Here is a 14,893-nt window from a genome sequence, read left to right as displayed (position 1 = left end):
TAAGATAGAAAGAGTAGCAGCTAGACTAAGGGCCAAGGGCTGAGATCTTTCCCCTATGAAATGAGACACCACTAGGTTTCGGGTACGTCATGCGTGACTGTATGAGCTATGAAACTAGCGATTAAAAAAAAAGTCTAATGAAGAACATGGTTGCAAATATATATGTATACAACTGTGTAGAGCACGAAACAAGACTGTCGTCATTTTTAAATTAATTATAACCCAAAAATACTTACATGTAGTGTATGTAGCATGATAGCTGGCAAGCTACCATATAAGCCAATGGAGTGGTGGTATACGCGCTAATTGTATCCTAAAACTACCGTTTGAAAGCTTCGGTAAAGACCGACAATTCTATGCATTTCTCGTGTAGTACATTTCAGATCAAACCGAGTCATTATAAACATATAAAAAGTTGTGTAGATAGCTTTATTCATGTAAAATATTCCTCGCTTCAAGCAGCCATTTTTTTTTGAAAATTCCCGAACTGGTTTCGCTGTGTCCTCTGGGATAGCCCTTGGAGGAGCAAGGTAGCTCTCCGATCAGCTTAAAAACGAGGGCCATACACCACTTAAACTTACCCCTTAATCTTGATCAAGTTGGGTATTGAGACACCACTAGCTCTCACATGAACGCGCAATTTCAAGGGTAAGGGGTAAGATAAGGGGTAAGGGGAAGTATTGAGATTGGGCCTAATAGTAAGATAGATAGAGGAGCAGATAAATAAATGGTGGGATAGATAGAGTAGCAGCTAGGCCAATAGAGAGCCAAAGAGGAAAGAAAGACATCCAGAGGGAGATAGGAACAGAATGAGAGAGATAGCTCAAGACTGTATAAGAAGAATAGAAGAGAACAGAAAAGCGAAGGGACTAGCTGAGAAGACGGGGAGATGGTCGGTGAGGAGGGTGAGAGAAATTCCGGGGAGATCGCCTTCACAAAGCCCTTTATTCCCCACGCCTCCAGTCAACTCATCTCCTCTGCAATTACCCTGCTCTGTAATTGTGTGTGTGTGTGTGTGTGTGTGTGTGTGTGTGTGTGTGTGTGTGTGTGTGTGTGTGTGTGTGTGTGTGTGTGTGTGTGTGTGTGTGTGTGTGTGTGTGTGCTCGCTTCAGCATGAGCGCACACACGCTGCTCTCCAAACACAGCCGAAGACCACGGGCCTTCCCGGCAAAACAAAAGCTCCCAGTGTCTCCAAAACGTGAATCCAAAACCACGGCCACAAAATTGCAATATCGGAAAAGACCTGAGTGTGGCTATTTTAAGACAGGTGTGTGTGTGTGTGTGTGTGTTTGTTTGGGGGGGGGGGGGGGTAATTCCATCAGCTATCAGGGTAGGTGGACAATTTACAGGGGAAAACAACAGACCCAAGCAATTGATCTACTCAGCTGTGACGGGCTTACAGTAATGGTTCTTAATGTGATGGGCAGCCCAGTGAAAGCAACTCACATTAGGTCCCTCTCTCACATTTTACATTTTCTTGAGCAGGTGTTTTTTTTAAAGGCTTTCTTCCTTTGGGACTGATGCTTGGAGTTGACCTGATTCTTAAGTCTCAAATACACACTCTCACTCTCAGTCTCAGTCTCACTCTCACAAAATCAAAACACCTTAACACCGAATCTGCGGTTCTGTAAGTGAACAGGTGTGAAGTGTGTGCACGTTTCACAGACGCATTCTTGGGCAAGTTGGTCTCACACACACAATCACATACACACTTCACATATACAGTACACATATAGTTAATTGACAGTCTCAAACCAGTTGACCCCCTCCAACCACACACACACACACACGCACATACAAACTCTCTCTCTCTCTCTCTCTCTCTCTCTCTCTCTCTCTCTCTCTCTCACTCTCTATCTCTCTCTCTCACACACACATACACAGACACACTTACTCACTCCCTCTCTTTCACACACACACACACACTCACTCTCTCTCTCTCTTTCACACAGACACAGACACAGACACAGACACAGACACACACCTGCCTCTGTCCTTGTGAGCCAGACCCCCCACCCCCCCCAGTGCTCAGCACTCTGCTTTTAGAAGCGGGTGTCTCAGCAGTTCCCTGGGGCTGGGGGTCAGAGGGGGCACAGGTGTCCAGTGAGAGCTGACTGGAGAGAGTGTGTCTGGGGCGCAGAGGAGCTGCACAATCTCCCTGCATTCTACCTTTTAGAGCACGCTGTGCATTCTACAGCCACCTCTTCTGACTGAAGTGTGATGATGACAGCGTAGTTAGGCACAGTATGTATCCATGTTACCACCCCCCACCCCCCTCCACACACACACACACACACACACACACACACACACACACACACACACACACACACACACACACAAATAACATTCCCCTCAACCCATGAAAAGAGGGGAGGCAACAAAAAGGGGAAAAATAGAAGTCATCTAAGGACGGGCCTGGCTTAAAGTGACAAGACAAAAAGTCTGGACAGGACAGTAGCCGCTGCAGGTGATACATGGCGCCTTCCTGTCACTGTGTGGATATCCAGCGCTGTAATAAAACACAACGACACTGTGGCCACACTTTTCATTCAGCTATGTCTTTCTCTCTCTCTCTCGCTCTCTCTCTCTCTCTCTCTTTCTCTCTCTTTCTTACACTCACTCAAGTCCACTTGGATAATGTATCGCCTCTTCAGCCATATATCATCAATGAGCAAGTGTGTATGTGTTTGTGGTCTCTCTGTGTGTGTGTGTGTGTGTGTGTGGGGAGACAGCTTGAGGAGCAGGTGTTTGGGCCTCGGCCAGGCTTGACAGACAGGAGGCTTTGTGGGGCAGAGTGCAGGGCTGGGGTAGAGGGGGGTGGGGTGTAATGGCAGCATACAACACAGAAGCAGTCGCAGGAACGGCAGACAAACTCGGGGGTTGTGGTGTGAGGGACGTTCACAGAGGCCAGACCCACATCTCTGCCAAGGGGAGCCTGCAAGGGTTACAGCTTAAAGGAAAAAGAAAGGGAGAAGGAGTGGATGGAGGAGTCAGAAAGGAAGGGAGGGAAAGATATAGATGGATGGGTAGATGGAGAGAGGGAGAGATTTGACTGGAAGATGAAGAGACGTCAAGGCAGCAACCATAAGGGAAAGTAGCGCAGTGAGTGTTGCGCAACCATCCTAGCGTGAGGAGCGTGGCGTAGACGTGTCTGTGGTGATCAGGCCATTAAACATTCCCCTGTCTGATCCTCGCTGATGCAGTGGAGCATATGCACTAAAGCAACACAGAGGTGACAGAAGTCCATTAAAGGCAGCCTGTGTTGATGGACACAAACCCAGTGAGCCAGTTAGCCAGTCTTAATCCCTTAAACCATGGACAGGCAGTCAATTCTAACACCACCCCCACCACGTGCACACACACACACACACACACACACACACACACACACAAACAAACATGGACACACACACACATAAACACACGCCTCTCACTTGCATTCTCATGCAGATTTGACCAACCCCACTCAAATGTATTGATTATTGGTGTCGCTTTGCACACAAAAGCTGGCGACTGGTGGGTGCAGACTCGGAGTAGTGAGACTAGAGCAGCTCTCTCTCTCTCTCTCTGCTGGGACTGAGGGAGCCTGGCCATGTGTTTGGGTTTGTTGAGCTGGTTGCTTTATGGCAGCAGGGGGGGGGGGGGGGGGGGGGTCACAGAGCTGGGTCAGTCACGTCACTTTAATTAAACCATTAGGCCTGAATTTCAGAGGCTGGACAATAAGCAGAATCAGCCCAGCTGTGAGAGTTATTTAATGAAGTCGGCACAGGTCAGAAACAGCATTTTTTTTGTGTGTGTGTGTGTGTGTGTGTGTGTGTGTGTGATTTCATTCTTTTTTCATACAGCCCATCTGGGGCTTCCCCATTCACGCACGTAGCGAGTTAGCGAGAACAGATGCTAGCTCTCTGAAGCTTGTTTGTGCTCAACAGTACGCAACAGAGGTGTGTGTGCGTTATGTGTGCAACAGCAAGGGTCTACTGTTCTAACTGGAATGATTATTTTGAGATACTCCACACCCAGGGCCCCCTCGGTGCCTGTCCTCTCTCTCATACATTGTTGTTGTGTTTATTTGTTTGTGCGTGTGAGTGCCTGTTTTGGAAGTGTTTGTGTTGAAATGATGCACATAAACAATAAGAGGCCTGTTTGCTTGGAGGCAGTGGAATGAGAATGACCTCATTATGACTCCCCGTCATATGGCGCGGAAATTTGACCTCAATTTCACATTCCTCTCACCCGACGCCCGTCTCCCCTCGAATTGCAGGCAGATGTGCGGAATTTCTCCATTTTTATTTGCATCTGTGTGCATGGACTCACTGGAGTAGACACAGTACACGGGAACATGCCTCATTGCATCCATGAGATCTCTCTGTCCAGATAAGGGATGGGCTGAAGCCCAGTGGTGGTGCTTGGGCATGATTAGTGGCCTGTGCTCAGAGGAAATAATACATGGATCTGTGTCATCACTGCGTTCACACAGACATGACAAATGGCCAAATCCTCATTTCCTTCTCTTTCTCATGTGGGCGACTCGACGTTTGTAATCACTTCATCTGTAATGTACATCCTTTTTGAAGCCCTTGCCTGAAGTCCATGATGAAGAAACTGGTTCTATCCAGTCTGCATACGACTGAGATCATCTCTCTTCTTCCCCCTCACTCCCCCTTTTCCCCTCTCTCTCTCTCTCTCTCTCTCTCGCTCTCTCTCTCACACTCTACCTCCCTCTGTCTCACTCTCTCTATCTCTCTCTATCTCTCATTCTCTGCCCTTTTTCTCTCTCCCTCCCTCCCTCTGTCTCTCTCTCTCGCTCACTCTCTCTCTCTCTCACATTCTATCTCCCTCTGTCTCACTCTCTCTATCTCTCGCTGTCTCATTCTCTGCCCTTTTCTCTCTCCCTCCCTCCCTCTGTCTCACTCCCTCTCTACCCTGAGTCACATCATCTCTGATCTAAATGCCACTGAACCTCCCCGCTCTGTGCTGTCTCTCTGCATGTTTGTCATTGCTGGGCATTCTGATGCCAGCCTGAGTGCCAGGTGCCAACTGCCAGCTCTCACAGCCAGGGGGCGCCCCCTCTCCAAGCCTGGGCAGCCTCTGGGCACTCCCTCAAGGATTACCACTGACCCACAAAACCACATGCTGCGAATGTGCTCAATCGAATGTGCTAAAATGACAAACTGACCTGTTTTTTTCTCTCTCTCTCTCCTGTTTTTCTTCCCCTCCCCCATCTCTCCCTTTCTCCTTGCCCTCTTTCTCTCCCCTCCTACAGATATTTCACGGATTTCCTACTACACAGGTGAGTGAACCTTCCTCTCGCCAAATGTCAAGCCCATATGTTCCCATACACCACCCAGTTTCACAGGGAAACATGTTAGCATGTTAGCATCTCTCTTATAGGCCACACTGTAGCTACATGGCTTGCTCACAGGAGGCTGATGGGAAGGGAAGCAGTAAATTACGCTAACTACTCAGTGTGTGTGCTCATCATTCCCAACATATTGAGGCCATAAAGAATTTCTTGTCTTGCCAAGGGTATGAGTGTAACTCCCACGGTGCACGCACACACACACACACACACACACACTTACACACACACACACACACTTACACACACACACACACACACACACTCACACTCAGAAAATGTATCCCTTCGCCGTACTGGAAGAAACCTCCAATCCCTCAGCACCTAGGGTGAGAAAAGAGAAGCCTTTGAGAGCCTCTTCCAGGAAACAGACTCCCTCTCCTCTCGACCCGGCTAGCTTTGCCGAGCAGTACGTGACGCAGGATGGACTCATTAATATTAACAGCAGACAGCTTGTTTTGACGGCGACGGCTGTCACTGAGCTGCTCGCTCGGGTCTTGAAGCGAGCGTCTGTCTGGCCTCCGCTTCCCTGCGAATCAATTTCCGTGCTGATGAAGTGGCTCTCCGCCTTTTCTGTCATTATCAGTAAGAAGAGGAGAGAGCCTCGCTGCTCCTCTAGTCATATTCATATGTAAATATGATGGATGGCACTACACAAAGATTGCTTTTGCCATAGATAGGCTATATTTGTGTGTGGGTGTGTGTGTGAAAGTTGTTATGAGTGTGTATACAGAGGAGTAGCTATACTCATACTTATTTTCTTGGGGATGTGGTGTTGTATTGGTTACCGTCACTGCCTTGTAAAAGTGTCTGCAAAATGCTTGAAATTTTTTACCTTTACATCTTTGTGTGTGTGTGTGTGTGTGTGTGTGTGTGTGTGTGTGTGTGTGTGTGTGTGTTAATCGTTTAAATCCATCATGTAGAGTGTACATGATGTGTGTGGCGAGATCTGAGAGTGAATGTTCCCTCTGAGAAGAACTGCTGTGGTGAGTCAGTGTGGTTCTGCAGGCTTCTCCTCGCCATTTAATATTTATTAGTGAACTCTGTTCCTCGTGTCAGGACCGAGTTTCCATAGCCATCACTTCTCGGACGGATGAAGTGCTCTCATGCAATCTTAACACATGTCTTTCTAGCGCACCACCTCAAATGTGAAGAGATGAAAGCTCTCCCTGTTTACCCTCTCAGCACGATGGAAATAGTGGTTCATGGGGGGGGGGGGTGTCATTTACTTTAACGATGTTATGGTTTCTTCGTTTCTTCGGACAGATTTTTGGGTGACACTCTGTTTTCATGTTAAGAGGCTGTGTCAGCAGCTTATTACAAAGCGACACAGTTTGTGGTTGGAGTTTTAAAAAGAATCTTCAGTAAAATTTCAGTGTCCTTTCAGTGGCCTGTTCATGTGGAACAGCCTTGGCAACTTCTGTGTCCCTGACTTCACTTTCGTGATTGGCTCCCTCAAGAGCGCCGGACGTGTGTGTGTCTTTGTGTGTTTGTCTTTGTGTGTGTGTGTGTCTGTGTGTGTGTGTGTGTGCGTGTGTGAATGTCACAAAGACTCGAGGACCTAAACAAGGTCGGCGTGGCCAGCTGAGCGCCAAGCAGCCCCTGTTGTGTCCTTGCGAATGGACAGTTCCCTCTGCCGGTGTAATGAAGAGTAATTAAGTGCCCCGAGTCATTAAACGAGTTCTGCCCTCAACCTTTGTGGCCACCTTCCTCAACCGCCTCAACTTCCCGGAATAGCCATTAGTTTTTCCAATCTTGGTGATTTAGAGCCATACATACAGGAATCTTTACCACTGCCACTGCCACCACCCCCCCCCCCCCCCCCCCTAAAACACACAAACACACACACACACACACACACACACACACACACACACACACTATCCACTGTGCGACCTCATTGAAATATGACACTCCAATAGACACACTCAGCCTCTTCCCGTACCTTGCGGATATGTGATCTCGCTGGGTGTGTGTTTTGTGTTTGCGTCAGCACGTCTTGGTGCGTGTTGAATATTCACCTCACCTTAAGCTAAACCTCTAGCCGCCGCCAAACCACACCCCCTGCCTGCTCACCTCATCCTCACTCTCTTTGAAGATCAAATAGTTGTAAACGCCTCCATCTTATCTGAGGGCCTTCGCTGCCAGTGATTTGAAGAAGGTGCTCGCCGTCGCTCATGTTAATCTCCGCCATGCTCCCCTCACTCCCGGGTAAATTGCCATCATTAGTGTGGGAGTCCTAATTAGGATTTCAAACGATGCAGCGCACTGTTATGTAAATTATTTATTAAGATCAAGGAAGACTAAATCAGTAATCCCCCCAGCCGCCCCACCCCCCTCCCTTGCCCATCCTTGCCAGTCTTTCATCTGGGAGGCCAACATGCCAGGGTTAGGGTATCCAGCGGAGCAACGGCCTCTCAGTTGTGAGGGGTGGTGGGTTCAGATCTCAGGGGAGGGCGATACTGTTGCGGGGTGTCCGTCTGGAGAACTGCGAGGCAGGCCTGTGCTAGGCTCTGGTTCAGAATCTCCCGTGATGAGCGGACTGAGGCATGGTGTGCTGTTCATGGCGAAACTGCAGAGAAGTTGTTGACTGAGAGACCAGGCAGTCTTGTACATGCTGATGAATGTAGCGAATTCAAAAAGGGGATAATTACATAATATGTGCATTCTATAGCATCTGCTCCGAGCTCTGTGATTTGTGTGTGGTGTGTGTGTGTGTGTGTGAAAGAGGGAGTGAGAATATGTGTGGAACCTTGGATATAGATTACAAAAATGTACTTCTACATGCATTGTCAGCAATAACAATGGAGCATCTCTTAAGTCATATCTCCATTTAGAGTCACTCCAATGTCTGAAATTGATCCATGTGTAACCCCTTGATGCCAAAAGTCAAGGCAAATATCCGTTAAAAGCCACAGTAGATGTCATACAGCTTTGATCATAAACAGCTCATAATCACGTCTTTAGATCAACCCCATAGGTCACTCCAGATCCTCTTACCCACGATAGAGAGAGAGAGAAACCGCACCGATTGAAGCGCTCCATAATTCTGTTATCCCCCTTACTCCGTGTGACCGACTAATCCAGGTAAAGTGTTCACCGCGAGGATCGGTGCATGTCATGTAACGCACGCGACCCCCTTGATCCTGACCTTGGGCTAGACTGTGAGCCCATTAAACAAGGATATGGAGATACCATTAACGCACGCGGGGGCCTGACAACAAAGGTCATTGGAGCAGCAGCAGCTGACATGGCAAAGCAGGAGATCCGGAAGACAACGATGATGAGGATTATCACATATATAAGAGATAAAATGGAGGGGGTCGGGGAGAGGGTAGATTGCCCATGCCAGTGGCCTTTATCTCAGAAACACCTTAGGTGACAGCAGCGGGAGTTGTGTGCTGTGGAGCGTCTGTGTGTTTCACTGTCAGTGTCCGGTGATGGGTCAGTCATGCAGGCACAAGGCACCAGTTTATCTGCAAACTGCAGGGAGAGACGCGCCTCGTTTCCGAGTCCTCCGTTTAGGGGACGACGCTAGCAGTGGTGGCTGAAAGGAAGCTTCCAGGCAGGCAATCAGTGAGTGTCTGCTGGGTAACATCCACCATATGTCCTGGGTTTGTTTGCTTTATCTCCCTCCTTCCCCTAGGTGCGTAGATGCCGGGGTAGGGAAGGCGCTTTATTTCCCCGGGGTGAGGGGCTGGTTGTAGAGCTGGTTGTAGAGCTTTACACCCTCTTTGTCTCTCTCTCTCTCTTGCTCTCTCTCTTTCTCTCACTCTCTCTCCCTCTGTCTTTATGAGGACAGGCTCTGTCCCTCTGTACTCTAGCTGTCGCCTCTTTAATTATTGACTTTACGCTTCACTAAATCATACAGTCATTTGCATGTGTGCGTGAATGCGCATGTGAGTGTGTGTGTGTGTGTGTGTGTGTGTGTGTGTGTGTGTGTGTGTGTGTGTGTGTGGGACTGACAATCTGTCGTCTGCTGTGTTTGGAGACGCACGCGTGCGGCAATGCGGGCGGAACCCCATGTGCCATGTAAATAGGGTGGGTGTGTAAAAAGGGCCTTTTGTGTTTGTGTGTGTGTGTTCGGTGTGTGTGTGTGTGTGTGTGTGTGTGTGTTTGTGTGGTGGAGCAGTGGGCCGGATGTGAGGGGTTTGTATGGGAAGAGCACCTCTCCCTCCCCTGGGGTTTGCTCCCGGAGCCACCTTTTGTCTGAGCCAGCACCACGCTGCCCACTGTTAGGGCCCGCATGAATGCCCATCAGAGCGGCCGTGTGTGTGTGTGTGTGTGAGTGTGTGAGAAAGGGAGAGAGAAAGTGCAAGTAGACAATAGCTGAAGTGGCTTCATACACTTGTGTCTTACCCACACACACTCATTCTCTCTCTCCATCCACACACACACACACAAAATATCTAAAAGATGTGTGATGCTTCATAATCTAAACTGCCAACCCAACCCTTATTTACTTTTATCTAAAAAACACATTTTCCTCACCATAATCCCACATTTTTACTGTCCCTGATCTTTTCCGAAAATTCAGAAAATGAAAGAGACAAGGAAAGAATCTGGGGGGGAGGGACAACAAAAAAAATATCTTGAAAAGAGAACCAAGTGGATGAGTAGATGCTTATTCCCTACACAGACCCTTAAGCGTGTTTTTAATGAGGCCTTTTAATCTGTGTGTGTGTGGGTGTGTGTGTGTGTGTGTGTGTGTGTGTGTGTGTGTGTGTGTGGGTGTGTGTGTGTGTGTGTGTGTGTGTGTGTGTGTGTGTGTGTGTGTGTGAGTCTTAACTCGAGCCACTGAAGAATGCTATCAGAGTGGCATTTCCCTTCTAGGAACGGCGGTGGATCCAGACCATGGGGGTAGAGGCTGCCCTAATGCTCTCCCCATGTTATCACTGACTTCCAGGGATTTACTTCAAATGGTCGTTTTAGTTTGCCACTGTGGCTTTTATTGAGTTTGTCTTAAGCTGGAGAGAGATCCCCTGGTGATAAACCATGATTGGCTTTATGGCGCAAGCTGTCCCCTCTGAGTGTGTGTCCCCTCTGAGTGTGTGTCCCCTCCGCGAACACACACTCACACACACACACACACACACACACACACACACACACACACACACACACACACACACACACACACACACACCAGCATCTGCTCTTACCCCATTCAACATCAGAACGAGGGAGAATGTCAGGCACATGTGCACACACAGACATTCGCAAATACATTAGAGCTGCTGCAAATTGACTATGCAAGGTGTGTGTTTCTAGGCGTTTCAGTCTACATCTACACTTACAGTTTGGTGTTAAAACACAAACTCAGAGTTTAGGAACCCCTAAAACAGAGACTTCTGGAAACACTGCTGACCTTGTTTTAGTTTGAAAACTCGTTTTAGTGTGGATGGGCATAAACTTTTTTGAAAACGATAACACAGACACCCACGCTCGCTTCCTTACTGGCTCTTATCAGTCTCGAAATATCCTTCCCTGATTTGACACGCTCCTTTCATGTAACCCTTTTCCGTTTTGAGGCTTGTGGTTATGGAGATTATGTTTGATACGGAGCTAAAACGCTGGTCTGGACAAACTTAATTTTGAACCGTATTTGTGTGGACGTAGCTTTAAAGAACACACTTGCTCTCCTTATAGCTCTCTTTTTCTCTCTCTCTCTCACACACACAGCCCCCCCCCCCCCCCCCCCCCCCCCCCCCACCCCCCCAATAAAAAGCATGTGCACACATACACACTTAAATCACTTAAACCATGTGCCAGAAGCAGTCCATATCATATGGGTTTCTGTTGTGGTGTGCCGGGGGGTCGGGCCTTGTGAAGTGGAGTGCAGGTTATCGTGTTGCAGTTGTGTGTGAGCTCATCCCTCAAACTGCAGGATGCCAGAGGAAGATAGGGGAGAGGAAAAGGAAGTAAGAGCTGCCTATTCGTGGAAACATAGGCTGGAGCCACCAATCAATGCCATCGACCCTGAAGTGTGAAGTTATTGATCGGGGCTCTTATTTTGACACTGGATATCCCTGTCTGGTGGTAGGGTTGGTGGTGGTGCATGCAGGTCGTCATGGCAACCGTTGAATTTGAGGAGCCTGTCTCTCCATGATGAAGTAACTCTCCTCACTTTGATCCCGCTCCCAGTGCTGCAGTGGACACCAGCGCCCAGTCAGACACAGAAAAGACACACACACTGCCCTGTGATTCACTATGACTGTGCTGGTCCAGGCTGTGGATACACCTGCTTTTGAGTTACTAGTCGAGTCTGCAGTGGTGATGCAGTCATATCCCACCGCTCTGACTGTACTAGGCCAGATATGCCCCGCTGTCACGCCGCTCTGCGTCTGTCGCCAGGGACGACTAGACAAACACTGATGAGGCGTAGACCCTCTCAGAATTCAGCACGGCGGCTAAATGCTGATTTCCTCTCGTGTTTGTTTTGGGTTGAATAGAGAGAGAGAGAGAGAGAGAGAGAGAGAAAGCATGACAGACACTCTGGCTTGTCTCAGGGTGAGAATGGATACTCACTTTGATTCCCTGAGTGAAGGAGTGAAAAGGCGTTAGGGCAAGGGGTATTGTGCCAGATGCATTGTGGGATAAGTGCAGAGAGAGAGAGAGAGAAAGCAAGAGGGAAAGAGAAAGGGGGAGTTAGAGAGATTTTGGGGGCTGGTCACTGTGACCAGGGTCAGCACTGATTTGCAGCTCTCTTTTGGACGAACACCAGTGGGCCTCAGTCAATAGGAATGGCAGGGGGGTGGAGGTAGGGGGGTGTGTGCATGTGGTGAGGGCGGTCTGATTAGCATATTAATGAGACTACTACTAGCTTCAGGCCTCCCCCTCCACTCTTTTGGACGCTACCCCCCCCCCCCCCCCCCCGGTCCCCCCTTAACACAACTCTTTTAGCTGAGCTCTCTGTGCCCAACCAGCAGTGCACAAGCCCAGTGCACATGTGCTCCACTCGCTCCTGTCAGTCCTCTGCTTCTCCTCTGCTGTGCCTCCACCGCTAACCTGCTGCTTGCATTTGTATTCACTCACACACTCTTCACTCACACACTCTCTTCACTCACACACTCTCTTCACTCACTCACTCTTCACTCACACACTCTTGAGGGCTCTTAGTTTTTTTTTCCTTCTCCTGCCTGTTTTTCTGTGGTGGTGCTTTTCTCATTTACAGTCTCTGTGCGTTTTGCATGCTCAAAGTCTTTTTGGAAATTGCTTCCAGTCTTTGTTATTTTTCGTATCTCTCTATCTCACCCTTTTGTTCTCTCTCTCTCTCTCTCTCTCTCTCTCTCTCTCTCTCTCTCTCTCTCTTTCTCTCTCTGTCTCTCACTTTCTCATTTTCTGATGCTCGCTTACTGATCCCTGCTCCTGCTGACATACTCTCCTGGTGCACACTCAGTCCACTGGCCTTTCTGATTTCTGCACTGTAGAGGGAGGAAGGGAGGGAAGGAGGGAGGGAGGGAGGGAGGGAGGGAGGGAGGGAGGAGAGGCCGATGGACAGAGAGAGAAACGGAGTGAGAGAAAGAGAAAGAGGGCTGGGTGTCAGAGAGGGCTGTGGTTGCCGGGCGCCGGGGCAGATTAATATTCCAGGGCAAGGCTCGCGGTGGGAGGCTTATTCCCAGCCTCTGCTCTGGTCGGCTCTCTGACAGGCTCGATCAGGCTCCACTCTGCCACCCCGCTGGATCTCTCTACCCCTCAGCAGACGGAACAAACTCCAAAAGGAACTTGTAAACTTTTTTTTTGAACGGAGCTTCAACAACAGGAACAGCAGTCACTTTCTATCATGGCACAGGATTGGATTGAGTGGATTCACTGACTGGCGTGTGTGTGTTTATGTGTGTGTGGGTCGATGGGACGGTGAATGCAGGGGTTGGGTGGGATCTGCACCCTCTCTCTGATCCCCCCTCAGTTTGGACTGCAGAGTGGAGTGAAAACTACGTTTGAGCTTGCGTGTTAATTTGAGTTACTGTGTGAACCGCAGCAGTAGCGCGTGTGTGTGTGAACAAACCCGTCGGTCCCATGCGTTTCTGTGAGAGTGCCACTGGATGCTGGCCAACAGCGGTGGCCTCGGGAGCGGAGGGACAGTCGGCCGGCCACATGGAGGCGATTGGCTGCAGCCCCTTCCCCATGTGCTGGACCAGAGGTACACCTGCTCTCATCTCCACTTTCCTCCCGCATCTCCTCTCTTCTCCTTTCATCTCTTCTCTACTCCTTTCTTTTTTCTAACCCACACCTCCTTTATAGTCTGCCCCTCCACTCATCTTTATTTGATTAACCTGGTCTTTTGTACTTATTTATTTGAAAACATTTTTTCCTTCTCATCGTGTCTGTAGTTTGCGTCTCCCCTCTTCACCCCCCTGCAGTGTCAGTGTGTCTGTGTCAATGCTCTTTATGGCATTGTGTTTGTGGAGGTTTGGGTGATGTAGTCTGCTTGTAGTCTTTTCATTACTGACTATGGATCAGTGTCCAACAGCTCCTGAGTTTCTTAGCTGTGAGTGGATGTTATATCCTTTAGGTTTTCAGTGATAATGCTAAAGGTTCTTGTACCAACTGCAGATCAATTTAGCTTGTTTGATGCATTGTTACAGGTGTGTGTGTGTGGGTGTGTGTGAGTGTGTGTTTGTTTGTGTGTGTGTGTGCGAGAGAGAGAGGAGGGGGGGGCAGGGAGGAGTGAGAGATTTGTAAATCTGTCGTGCTGAAGACATTTTGCCATCTGTGCCCATTCATTTTCTCGGCACAATGGCTTTATGCATGTGTGTGCATGATGGTGTTTTTGTATGCTTCCTCGTTTGCTTCCTCTCACTCCTTCTCTTGTCTATAATGATTTAGTACTGACCAATCCCAGCTTTCACTTCAGGCACTTGCACCTGCTCTTCTTGGTTGTGTGACAGCTGAAAACAAACAAGTTCGATCTCACTGAAAAAAAGGAACCTTTAGAAACGGAGCCGAATCATTGAAGCAGGCTGTTGTCAGAGGTCTGTTTCCAAAAGCATATTTCTGATAAACGGATAAGTCAGCGGCTCGCAGTCTACTAAGCTGTAGGAAGCGAAGACAGTTGGTTGGTCGGCCGGCGCCGAGCTGCTTCCTTGGCTCGTTAGTCCGCCGCTCGTTAGCAGGCTGAGACCCACCTGGCGGTGCTGCCTTCCCTGTCACCTCGGCCCCATGCAATGCTGGCCTCCTCAGACATCCTCTGCTGATGAGGGAACACGATGCCAGTCAGCCACGGTCTGTCATAACATCTGCAGCAGGGATTTAAGGCTGCTGTGTGAAAAGCATTGTTTCTTTTTAACAAGAGCATTAAGGAGGGACCTTCATATGTAAAAGTAGGTGTGCATGTGTGTGTCCATCTACTTCTTCACTTAACCTCTTTGCTCTTCTGGCCATGGAGCCCAGGGTGAGCTTGGATTGGGGATGTATATAACTCAGCCCTACAGGCCCCTCTATACGTCCCCCTCGCGTTCCAGGGTTCGTCTTAACACCGCAGATCCAGAGATTAGACCATGCTGTTTTTACAGCAGTGTAATGGATCCT

General features: G+C 48.9%; 1 protein-coding gene across 8 annotated transcripts in view; it reads left to right on the top strand.

Moving 5' to 3' along the window:
- ptk2aa (protein tyrosine kinase 2aa) overlaps positions 1–14,893 on the top strand; it is a 94,397-nt gene that overhangs the window by 21,836 nt on the left and 57,668 nt on the right. For 7 of the 8 annotated variants that reach the window (XM_080838094.1, XM_080838093.1, XM_080838092.1 and 4 more), the window contains exon 2: positions 5,267–5,293. The exons of the other annotated variant lie outside the window; for it this stretch is intronic. The gene's annotated coding sequence lies outside the window, so the exon portion shown is untranslated. The remainder of the gene's footprint in view (positions 1–5,266; positions 5,294–14,893) is intronic. 8 annotated transcript variants of the gene reach the window in all.

This window comes from Sprattus sprattus (assembly GCF_963457725.1).
Source record: "Sprattus sprattus genome assembly, chromosome: 4".
Taxonomy (NCBI): domain Eukaryota; kingdom Metazoa; phylum Chordata; class Actinopteri; order Clupeiformes; family Clupeidae; genus Sprattus; species Sprattus sprattus.
The sequence above is the reverse complement of the archived record's forward strand: the minus strand, read 5'-3'. Positions and strand labels throughout refer to the sequence as shown.